We start from the raw sequence: 12,838 nt of genomic DNA on the forward strand, positions 1-12,838 counted from the left end.
TGTGGTGGTAAGCACGCTGTGGCAAGACACCCCCCCCCCAGTAACAAACACACACACACAGCAAACAAATAATAACAATGGGGCAAAAGTTCAGGATGGTAAACGCTTTGTGATGATTGAAAAATCTGGGAAGAAGACTGAAAGGAGTCCTACGAGGTATAAGAACAGCAGAAATGTTCTGCTATATCAGATCAAAGGTCCACCTGGTCCTCCAGAATCCTCTCTCCCACAACAGCCAGCAACAGTGGACCTACTTTTGGGGGGCCATGTACCTTAAACTATCATGGCGCAACCAGCAATGAGGGTCTGGGGTAACCACTGTTATCTTCTTCAGTGGGGTTGTTCCATGACAGATCACCACACCTTTACAACATCTATGCTACCGACTATCAAACTCTGGGACTGTTGAAATATATACAACAAAATATTGATCAAATTGAGTCATGCGACTCTAATTGGGTCTACTAGACCCAAAAATGTTAATCTACGTGGGCTAAAGTCTCTTCCAGGGTCCCTCCGGGTCTAGGGGCCCTGATGCTTAAGCTTCACTAGTTCCATAGTAGATCTCTCCCTGGTGGCCAGTCAAATGCCTCCAGGAAAACCACAAGCAAGGGTTGGAGGAAGCCCCGTCCTGCTGTGACTTCCCAGTGACTGGCATTCAGTGGCAGGTTCTTCCTTTGAACCTGGAGGTTTCCATGCAGCTATCGTAACTAATAGCCACTGGCAGACCTATTCTGCAAAACTTACCTAATCCTCCTACTTAAAAGTATTCTGAACTACTGTCAATCACTCTTTTCACAGAATCATAGAATTGTAGAGTTGGAAGGGACACCAAGAGTCATCTAGTCCAACCCCCTGCAATGAAGGGATCTCACTTGAAGCGCCCACGACAGATGGCCATGTATATTTTTGTGATATTATTATTATTATTTATTTATTTAATTATTATTATTATTATTATTATTATTATTATTATCTTTTTAAATGCTTCTTCTAATGTTGCATTTTAAGTTGTCATAATCCACTCTGGGACCCCAGGGTGAAGGGAAGATGATAAATAATAATAATAATAATAATAATAATAATAATAATAATAATAATAATAATTATGCATCTTGTGACAGTGACTCCTGTTTAAAAAATAAAGTGTAGAAGAATTATAGAATTGTAGAGTTGGAAGGGACTCCGAGGGTCATCTAGTCCAACTCCCTGCAACGCCGGAACATACAGGTGGCCTGTCTGAGGATTGAACCCACAACCTTGACATTATCAACACCAAGCTCTAACCAGTATAGCTATACATAGAAGAGCCCCACTGGATCAAACCAAGGGTCTATCTACTTCTCACAGTGGCCAACGAGATGCTTCAAGCATACCCAGAAGCAACACAAGAAAACCAATTTATTTGTTAATTTCATATGTATATCACTTGCTTTAAATATATACTATCAGAATTTTCAGACAAGAGTGGATATCTATCTGTGCGTGTATGTGTGTGTGTGTGTGTGGGGGGGTTAATATTTATAACTCTTGCTTTCTGCCTTTGCTTTTTTGTGCAGATTTTTAATGCATAAGTAAATACAAATGCTAATACAACCCAGAGGATGTTAAACTCTGTTCCAAACAATGTAATTGTATATTCTTGTCAGCATTTAGAAGGGTGCACAATTACAATAGCTTTCAATCCCGCGATTAGCGCTGCATTCAGTTCGAAAATGGAGTGTACTAAAAGATAAGTGCTCCAGTATGTGCCATCTAAATAACAATAGCCACCCTTACTATCTCCATCTAAGACATATAACTGTTATTCTCCACATTTGTCCTTATGTGTATTTTGGTGCCGCCATTTGTTTACCCCCTACTAGGAACGGAAAGAGAGTACATGTTAACTTTTCAAAGGGACCGTCTGGCCTAGAGACCATGCAATTATTAGCAACTGGTTAATTTCCTCCACCGAAATAAAAAGGCATTACAAGGATCCTTCATTATCTTGGCTGGCTAATTTTGCTGAAGTTTTTCTGCCTGCTCCCTCCCATGCCAGCAAAATGCTCTCTGGAGTCAGTGACACTACTCAAGTCTCAGGGCAGGACTGATGTGGGCAATGTGTGGACATTTGCGCACTGCCCTGCCCATATTAGTCCGAACACAGAGAGCTCCCAAGCTGGTAACACAGAAGTGCGAGCATGTGAAGCTGTCTTATCCTGGGTCTCATTGTTGGCTCATCCAGCCCATGAGTTGTCTGCTCTGACTGATAGCAGTAGTCAGCCCCAGGGTTTGAAGCTCCTCACTCCCCTGGCTTATGGGTTTTCCATTCATGCTGCCTACCCAGTAGGGTGGGGGATAGGGAACCTATACCCCTCCAGTTGATGTTGGGCTACAACTCCATCCACCAAGGCCAATGATGACAGGATGGTGGCGAGTTATAGTCCAACAACTTCTGAAGGTCCTCAAGTTCCTCATCCCTACGCTAGATTATGGGTCTGCTCAGGTTTTCATTTGGTTGTTTTGCTCCAAGAGGCTACATCCGCCACACAGCTCAGTAGTAGAGATGAATATATGGTTTGAGGGCACTTTAGACAGACAGCTTCTGCTTCAGCTTTCTAGACACTAGGAGTGGATACCCATTTATTGCAGTGCACTGAATTATTTACTATAGATGGGGAAGATCCAGATTTAAACGCCCAGCATGAAACTGACTGGGTAGCCTTGGTCAGCCAAACCACACCTGACTGACCTTAGGACTGTTGTCATAATTACGTCCTTTTTTAAAATGCCATAAGTAGTCAGTGAAGCAGGGGAACTTATCTGACCTCCTGTCAGTGGCATTTATGTGGCTTACTGGAAGGGAGAGCATAGAAGCAACAGCGAGGTTGTCACAGTACAAACTTGCCAGTGGGAACACCAGGTGGGAGGTAAGATCAGCGCCACAATCCTGCCCCATCCACTGCTACTGCTAAATGGTTACCTGGGCATAAGTGGTATAATAGGGCTAGCTTTTGGGCTTGGCTTTTGGGCACAGCAATCCAAATTATAGGAAGGCAGTGTTATGCTGGGATAAATTATACCTAGCTTACTCCTATTCCAAACTCCATTCGTGAGTGGGAGTCCTGGCCCCCTTCTGGTCTCCCAGAACACTCCCTTTTTGGGGGGACTTACCCTAACCTTGACTCAGCCAGTTGAGCCCTGGCTGAAGACCTACACTGGTGTAATCTTTGGCTGAGAGAGGGACTTCAGCCAACTAAGCAGGAGAGACACCTACTGCAAACTCCACTCATCCTGTTGGATCTTGGGTTTGGATTGCTCCCTAAATGTCTGCTTAGCGGCAGACATAAGTGTTATACATGAAATGTGTAACATTTTGTACCTTGAAAATTACTACAGAAATTATTAATAGCCCCATAAAAGCACTTTGCTTTAAGTAGGCTTGGATCCACCTGTTAAGTTATTTACACCAAGTTAAGAAATCACCAGTCAACAGCAACTCGTAAATGCTAAGTAGACTGCATTTTAAAAGACGTAATTTAAATGAAGATGGCTGTAGCTCAGAAATAGAGCAAAAATGCTTTGAATGGAGAAAGTCCCAGATATGCTTCCTGGTGTGTCTAGGTGGGACTAGGGAAGACCATTGAAAATCACTGCCAGCCATTGTAGTGGTCTGACTCAGTAAACATACCATCTCTGGATTATTTAATTGCTCATCTTCTAACATTGTGTATGCCATCAAATGCCAACAGTGCCCTTCAGCTCTCTATATTGGACAAACAGGCCAAACCCTACGCCAAAGGATAAATGGACATAAATCTGATATCAGGAATCACAAAACAGAGAAACCAGTAGAAGAACAATTCAGTCTCCCAGGACATTCTATACAAGATCTCAAAGTAGCTGTCTTACTACAAAGGAATTTCAAAAATAGACTGGAAAGAAAAGTTGCTGAATTGCAACTAATTAGCAAAATTAAAACCATGGAGAGACCTGGTCTGAACAAAGACATTGGATTCTTATCTCATTATACATGACAAAGCTATCTTTAGCCATCTCACCCCTTGCCTTTTCCTGTAAGACCAATTGCAGTCGTTAACAGTCGTCAACAGGTTTCCCACACCTATCAGCCAATCACCCATTCCCACCACCCTTCTGAGTAATACCCCTCCCCACTCTCTCACTATATATAACGGTCTGGTGACTTCTGTTTCAGTGTATCTGAAGTAGTGTGCATGCACACGAAAGCTCATACCAAGAACAAACTTAGTTGGTCTCTAAGGTGCTACTGGAAGGAATTTTTTATTTTGTTTTTCCTAGGTTCTTGTATGTCATTAGTGTGCAGAACACTGTACAGAACTAGCTGGAACTTCTACGTATTTCTTATTAAAATGCTGTCCCCTGAAAGGTGGTGCATAAACTATGCAATAAAGACGAACAAATGCCTACTTTTTGCCTAAAAACAAAGGCCTACACAGGTAACAATATGCTTAAAATAAACAACAAGCATTAAACAAAACACGGGATGGGGCGAACGAAAAGCACCATAAGCCAGCAGAATTCAAAACTTTGGCAAAAGGCACTTTCAAATATTACACTTCCCCACAAAAAACAATGGAAGGCCAAGGATGAGAAAGCCAGGTGGGCTTTCTTTGGAAAGGTATTTCACAACTGTGCTGCCATACCTGAGAAATATGTAGCCTGTGTTTGCCAACCTTCCATATCTAAGGCAGTGGTGATTTGGAGAGGGGCCTCCGATGCTGATCCAAGCATTCAGAAAGTATATACAGTATAAGATTGATTATTCCCCCTGTGCCTCACTAACAAGTAGACTGTATTTTGCTAGTGAATACTTCATCAAGAGTTAAAAAGAAAACCCAACAATCCTGAACAGGTTATCTAAAACATTGCTATTTTCTTTTTTTCCTTTCTGCTGTTCCTTAAAAAAAAAAAAACCCTGAGTAGTAAGTAAACAGGCCAGAATACCATGGTATTTGCAGTAGAAGACTGTCAGTCATTAAAAGCTAACAAACCTTTGCAAAGCAGGAATGCAGCAATAGAAATCCATTGTGAACTAACAATAGACCACAGAACCTCCAGGCACCAAAAGCAGACCATTTTACTTCTAAGTCTATTGTCAGCAAAGTCGTGACAAAGCTTTCCCCCTGCAGCTAGACAAAATATTCACCCTAGTGTGCTCATAAAGAAACCCGAAGACTTCTGTGTAACTTGCAGAGTTAAAGCAACAGTAGCCCAGTTTGGGATGTCAATAGAAGCCGTTCACCTGCTGCCACCATACAGATATGTTGCTTACAGATTCGTATTTGCTTTTAAATAAGAAGTGCCCTCAAAACAAGCAGTTCATTCAAGCTAATGTTGGAATAGGCATAGGGGGGAAAAATAATTCGAAACCAGGTTTCAACGTTCTCGGAATGTCCCAGACATTATTCATTCGTTAGGTTAGTATTTACAAAATCGAAAATTCTTTCTAGTAGCACCTTAGAGACCAACTGAGTTTGTTCCTGGTATGAGCTTTCGTGTGCATGCACACTTCTTCAGATACACTGAAACAGAAGTGTATCTGAAGAAGTGTGCATGCACACGAAAGCTCATACCAGGAACAAACTCAGTTGGTCTCTAAGGTGCTACTAGAAAGAATTTTCGATTTTGTTTTGACTATGGCAGACCAACACGGCTACCCACCTGTAACTAGGTTAGTATTTGTTTGCACTTATTTTGACATAATTCATATACTACCCAATCAACAACAAGAACAAAAAAACAACAACCTCAAAGCAGTTTGTGGAAGACAATGTAAAATACTCACTAAGAATACTGACAGAAACACATGTTGAAAAACGAATTCACATAAAATGTATCAAAATATAAATGATATTGGTTGTTTTAAAATAAGCATGCATAATAAAATTTCATGTTAAAATTGCTTGCCTCAGCAAAAAAGTTTTTAGCGGGTGTCGAAAACGGTACAACAAAGGGGCTCGCCTAACATCAATGGGCAGGGAGTTCCAGGGAGTAAGTGCTCTCACAGAAATGGATTGATTAATCACAAATGCCCTTTCAGGGCACAGTAATTCCCCAGTCCCTCCCCACTTTATCACTGATTGTCATTTCTGTTTTTCCATTGCCATTCAACTCCTGCTTTGCTTCTGCTTTCTGCACTTGGCAAAGAAGACCTCATTTCATGCACCTGACAAAGTGATCTTGAGTTGCAGGATGTTATGCCATCCTAAACTGCTTGGTCTTTAAGGTGCCACAATACTCTTTCTGCTGTTTTTCCTGTGAAGTATGTTCGGACGGGAAAGACCAACCCAGTGCCTCCAAAACTTATTTTTCCACAGATCCTTGGCAGATCACTTAACGTTGTTGTTATTTTGATCCATTGCAGATTGTGATGTACTGTGCTAGACACTGCATGACTTTTAACTGCATTTTTATTTCTCATAATATAGCATTTCATTATATTGCAATTTTAATCCCACAGGATTCAATTTGCAAATTTTCTTCAAAGGCATGCTGCGGAGCATCTGAACAAAGATTGGGGGCTGCTGGGCCACAAAGGCTGGGTGTCCCTGGGTTAGCCAAAGGTTGCCCAGAGAGCTTCATGGTGCACCTGGGTCTCCTGCTCCAACCACTAGGTACTATTGCCTCTTTTCAGCCCTCTCTAGTGAAGGCCCCCATTTCTTGGAAGGAAAGGGAAGGCTTTGGAGATGAGGAACATACAGAGAAAGAGAAGTCACACCTTCTTTAGCATCCGATGGGAACTCTCCAATTGCTCTTGTATCAGGACATATATTATTTTGACTAATGGGGGGGCCTATTCCTCCTTGGCATCCCCCCCCACTGCTTCCACTCATCATTTTTTCCTTTCTCTCTCCCCCTCTCTCCTTGACAGCTGTCTCATCATCATCCCAACAGGTGCTATTAGGCCCTGAACAAAGGCTAAGGCTTTTAAGCCACTGGCTGTTGACAAGTGAAAAGGAAACAACAAATGGCCCAGCACTGCTACTCTCCCCGGGTCACTCAGCCAACGGTAATCGCTATTATTTTTATTTATTAGTTCTGCGGCACTGTCCTCTAACCTGCCTTTGCCCGCCCACCTCCCCTCCCTTCATTCCATGACAGCCAGGAGCATTTTAACTTTTAATAAAAAGGGGGAGAGCTGCGAGCAGCTCCTGAGCAAGCTCTTTCGTTAAAGTGCCTGGCTAATGAATGTTGTCCATTTAGATCTGGATAATTTATGATGTCAGCAAAGTGTGGGTGGGGAGGGGAGTTGGAATCGGAGCCCAGGCATTAGTTGGCGAGCTGAGCTGAGAGAACAAAAGGGAGGAGGAGGGAGGGAGAGAGGGGGGTGCAATCTGAAAGATAATTCAAGAATTTGTCATGAATATAGCCTCTCCGCCACTGTTAAACTTCCTACCTATCTACATCAGTATGCTAGTCAGGGAATCCCTACGCACCTCACAGGAAGAAAAACACCTCTAGTCATAGAACTGTAGAGCTGGAAGGGACCACGTGGGTCATCTAGTCCAACCCCCTGCAATGAAGGAATCTTTTGGCCCAATGTGGGACTTGAACTCATGATCCTGAGATTAAGAGTCTCATGCTGTACTCTCGGAGCTATTCCAACAGTACCTCTGAGGTCTATGGCAAGGGTTGGGGACCAAATGTGCCCCCCCATCCTCTCTATCAGGCCCTCAGGACTATTCTCAAATCACACCGGCCCTATTCCACACCTTCCTTGAAAGGCCCAAAGGGGTGTGGGACCACAGCCTATTGCCTGTGGCCCCACACCACTTTGGGCCTAAAATGTTCCCCCACCTCTGGGCTATGAGCAATGTTGCAATGTAGGGTAAATGCTTAACTCAAGGATAGTTCACATGGTGCAGCCTCCAATTTCCATTATCCCTAACCATTGGGTATGCTGGCTGGGGTTACACTGGGGCCATAGCAGGGTTTGCACCCTTAACTGGATACTGCAGAGATTGAACCTGGGACCTTCTGTATGTAAAGAATGTGCTTTGCCACTGAGCCATGGTTTCTCCTCTTAAAGGAAGCCAGCTTATTAGGTGCAAATATTCCATACTTGCTTTTCTTGGGATACACAGATCCATAAAATGGTAGAATTTGACCCCGCAGAACTCAGCAATTAAGAGATGGCTACTCCATTGTGTATTGCTGTGTTTGCTGGCAATCAAATGTAACACAATTATTGAAATGGTGTGGGGGTTGTTGTTTTTAGTGGATCACTTAACAAAATTGATTTTTAAAAAACGCAGAGGGTTTTTGTGTTGTTGTTGTTGTTTTTTAAAAAGCTTAGAACAGAAGGTTAAAATCACAATCAAGGAACACATATCAGAATGAAATGCTTTCTAGCCTCCTTGAAAATATGACAGAATGTTTTGCTACTGGAAGTGAGAATTAAACCACACACGCCTGGTGCTAAAACAACTCCACATCCTGATCTCCTCTTGCATAACATATGTGAAAACAAAATCGCAATCTTTATTGTGCCAGATGCCGGAAGAGATGAACAATTAAAAAAAAAAAAAAAAAACCAACAACATCCGCCATAAATCATATCTAGTGAAGAGCAAGGTAGTTTTCACAGTAAATCAGGATGTGGGTTTTGTTTTGGATTTTTTTTTTTTTACAGAAAAATTAGATGGTATTTGCATGAAATCATAATGTCAAATTAAGTAGAAATTATTAAAGCAAATGTCAGCTTTGAATTTGCTTTAGCAGGGAGAGGGGGGGGGGAACCTTGCAAGATTCGCTCTGAGCTTCTCCATCAAAGTACAGCCTTCCATCTGCTTTGGCAACTTGTTCCATTTGTTTGCACTTGTCACCATCCATGGATTATTAGAATGCATTATTTTGTTTTCTGGCCTGTGTTATTTCCGGTGCAAGATAAGGAGTGAAAAAGCAGTGGCTTGCTCTGTTGGGAGAGCACGAGGAGTTCAAAAGTGGTAACAGAGGCAGCCCCCAAAACATTTCCAACAGGTTACAAACATATGCACACTACATCGAGGATCAAGAGGACTCAGGCGCAGGCTCTCTGTCCGATCCTTGAAACTCTCCCCAGGCCACACACACTGCTCTGCATTGCCTCACAGCCTCCTTACGTGTTTCTGCCTGGCTGGAATGTGCCCTAGAACTCTGACAATGGTGCTTGCCTGCCCGGGTAGAGGACAGAGGGGGCTATGTGTAGAAACTAGCCTATTGTACAAAGCTGAAATTACACTCTTGCCTCTGGCCCCACCTGCCACTAGAACATGGCCCCTGAACATTGTCCAGAAGGGATTGCGGCCCTTGGGATGTCTGCTGTACATTAACAGGGGTTTTTCTGTTACAAGGAGAGGAATTATGCCACTAGAGTGAGATAGAAGATTAAGCAGAAGAAGGGTGGACGTTACGATTGATTTGTTTGCTGCATTTTTATGAAAAGGTGTGCAACGAGGAAGCACACAGGAAGCCTCCCGAAGAGGCACTGCTAGCTCTTTTGGGTTTCTATCTTTATTCCTCTGAGGTTTCCTCTTAAAACAAAGCCTCAAATTAGTTTTTAATTTCACCTGATGAGAAATTCCACAGGCAATTTTTTTACACTCATATAACTGAAAATACTACCCCCCAGAAATTGGGAGGTATTTTGGCTAGATGGAATGCTTTGCACTTGCATTAAAAAAAAAAAAAAAAAAAACTTTAGGAAAATTTAAGAGGTGATTGGGTTTCGCAATGACATAACGGCTACTCCCAGAGTGCCTGCTGAGTTTTTCGTCTTTATTCCCGCATCAAGAATCACAGAGCCCAGGTAACTAGTTCTGCCACTCATAGCACAACATCTGTACAATGATCAGAGTTTGGAAAGAACTTTAGTTTGGTGTGCATTTAAGCTCAGTTCCACTTAATTCACACTTTCCCATTCAACCCAGGAACTGAAACACAGCTATTATTTGAATTTTGCAATGCAGTCCTCCAACCAAACAGTAAGTACAGAAATGCATATGTTGGTGGAAATTAAAAATCATATATTTTAAAAAATGCATTCTAACAGAGAAATCGCTTGAAAAAAGGCAAAATTGCATTCAAAAATGCGTACTTTGGGAGAAATGCATACTAGAAAAATATTCACGCAAGCTGATGAAGAAATGTGGTGAACTGAGCTATATATTGGGAAGGAGGAAGAGAAACTGGAATTGACAGTTATACTGGCTTATGTTATATGGACTCTGCTGCTGCAGGATTTGTTTCAGTGGCTCCAACCTCCCTGCCTTACGTTCAGAGTCCTCCTGATCGCCAGCACCCGACTCAGTAGCATGGAACCCAATCTGGCTCCCAAACCAGGTGGGCACTCCAGCCTTTGACTTGGTGTCTTGGTCACTGCTAGACTCTAGGCCAGGCATCCCCAAACTCGGCCCTCCAGATGTTTTGGGACTACAATTCCCACCATCCCTGACCACTGGTCCTGTTAGCTAGGGATGATGGGAGCTGTAATCCCAGAACATCTGGAGGGCCGAGTTTGGGGATGGCTGCTCTAGGGTCATAACACCCAAGTACCAACATCATGACTAATCACGAATTGAAACATCTGAAGTGCATGTCCTCAGACCCTGCATTCCCTGGGCAACTGATCTACGCCAGGTCTACCTGTTCACGTGCCTGTATATCTCTGCACACAACCTACCGAGAGGTAATAAGTCTGAATGGGCCAATATGTTTGTTACTTGAAAACGTTGCGAGGAATGCTTAGATAATACTTTAGTTCTAAGAAGGCTGCAAAGGCATATGAGAAAGCAGCCCTTTGCGGGGGTCTTATGCTTGAGTTATGGAGGGGATGTGCTATCTGAAGGTATTATTTCGTAGTGTTATCCTAACAATTACGTTTCAAAAAGCTTAACGTTTGCATAAATAAATATCAATGGCTTCAACACAGTAGCATGTGTTTCTACCTCTCATAAACTGCAGCTGCTACAACAATAACCTTTCAATTCCTGGACTGCGCTAGCAAGGAACACTCGTTTAAATTCTTTTTTTTCTTGCAGTCCAAGCATCTTAGCAAAGAAGTCACACATATACACAACTGAGCAGTTTTCAGCCTTTTGGAATAACAACAGCCAAGCAGAAACTTGATGCTATTTATCAACAACAAAATTGGAAGGGACCAGGAGGGTAATCTAGTCCCACCCCCTGCAATGCAAGAATATCCTTTACAATAATATTTGAATTAAGTTACCACATTTTTATGTATCCATTGAATTAAAACAACAACCTGCTATTCATGAAGCATATTCAGAAGGTCCCCCTTACCCCTATATTTTTTTTTTTTGCCTTAAATAAGAACAAGTGGAATTTGATAGGCAGTAGAAATGTACTCAGTCAGACCTTTGTGTTTCATGGAATAATCTGAACCACAAAGTTTGGGTACAGATAATCTCTGGGTATGAGGAAGCCACACAGTGCTGCAAACTACCTCCAAAAGGTAAAGCCTCAAAGCTTGACCCAACCAGCAGGGGGAGGACCAAGGAAATCCTTATTTTTTATTTTATTTTAAACCAAGTACAGAAAAGTAATTAGGTCCTAAGGCCTTCATAAAGAGCCAGATTGCAGCCTGGTTCCTAAAGGATCAGAAAGTTGGGAGCTGAGAGTGTATCTGATGCCACAGCCAAGAAGGCCCTGCTCCTAATGGATACTCACAAAACCTTTCAGCAGGAACACAAGGAGCAAGGACACAGATATTGAGTGGTCATTAGGGTACAATATAATCAGAGATGGATTTAAGGGAGCATGATTGGTTTGGTCACACTGGGCATGGAGTATTGGGGATGCTGCAACTATGCTTTAGAATGGAGTGCAAGGGGCAGGGGGCAAATTTTGCTATTGTACAGGGCACCACAAAAATCTGAGATCTCAAGGTCAACCACAGCTGTAAGGCAGTAAAAAAAAATGGTGATAGCAGTGGCAGTCAAGTCTCTTGCACTGACTATCCAAGCTTTTCCAAAATCACTAAGATGGCAGAACTGGCTCTGGGTGTCATCAGCCAAAGGCCACTGCAAGTTCCTTCACAGGACCTTCCACCACAAGTACGAAATGCCACTAAATCACAACACCATTTCATCTGACACCCTCCAGCACCAAGAACAGCAACATCTGCCAAAAGGTTTAATCTGAGTTCCTCAAGTGGTATGCTGTGTTTTTATTTTTTTCATATATCTATCCAACTTCCTTGCTTCTAAGGAATTTGAGTGGAGCAAGTCCAGTCTACATCCTCAGCATTCTACTGGCACATTATGTTGTGTGTGCAGATGAGGAGAACATTGCAAGCCCATGGAACGGAGGGAGGAGGTCAGCACCAAAGCTGACCACTTACCAGATGTCTCTGGCTGAACAAAACGAACTTGTTTGGAAGAACAACCTTGCCCTTTGATTTCCTGGCAACTGGTCAGAAATTGAAAAAACAACAACCTGGCAGAGCCTTGTTTAGGAATGGATAGATGTGTCAATTTCAAGTTCTCATTATTCCAACTTCAAGTTTAGTGGGGCACCTAAGTTTGCTTGTGTGTGTGTAAAGGAAGAAGTCACCAGGGAAATTTGTCAGCATTTTAGTGTTCATTTCTCCCACGATATACCTTTTTAAACAATGCATAGAAATATTAGTAGTAGCTATTATTATTATTATTATTATTATTATTATTATTATTATTATTCTGTAGTCTTATACAACAATGCAAATATGAATCTGTGCAAAAGGGACCCCCACAAAAGTAAAGGATTACCAATATTTCAAGACAGGTTTTGCTATATCCAACCTGGAGTCTCCCGCTAGCTTGAGCCAAAATAC

At 42.4% G+C, this 12,838-nt stretch overlaps 1 protein-coding gene across 8 annotated transcripts in view; it reads right to left on the reverse strand.

Moving 5' to 3' along the window:
• The window catches only part of SOX5 (SRY-box transcription factor 5), a 580,304-nt gene that overhangs the window by 203,447 nt on the left and 364,019 nt on the right, over positions 1-12,838 (reverse strand). The gene's annotated exons all lie outside the window — the stretch shown is intronic.

This window comes from Lacerta agilis, chromosome 10 (assembly GCF_009819535.1).
Source record: "Lacerta agilis isolate rLacAgi1 chromosome 10, rLacAgi1.pri, whole genome shotgun sequence".
Taxonomy (NCBI): Eukaryota; Metazoa; Chordata; class Lepidosauria; order Squamata; family Lacertidae; genus Lacerta; species Lacerta agilis.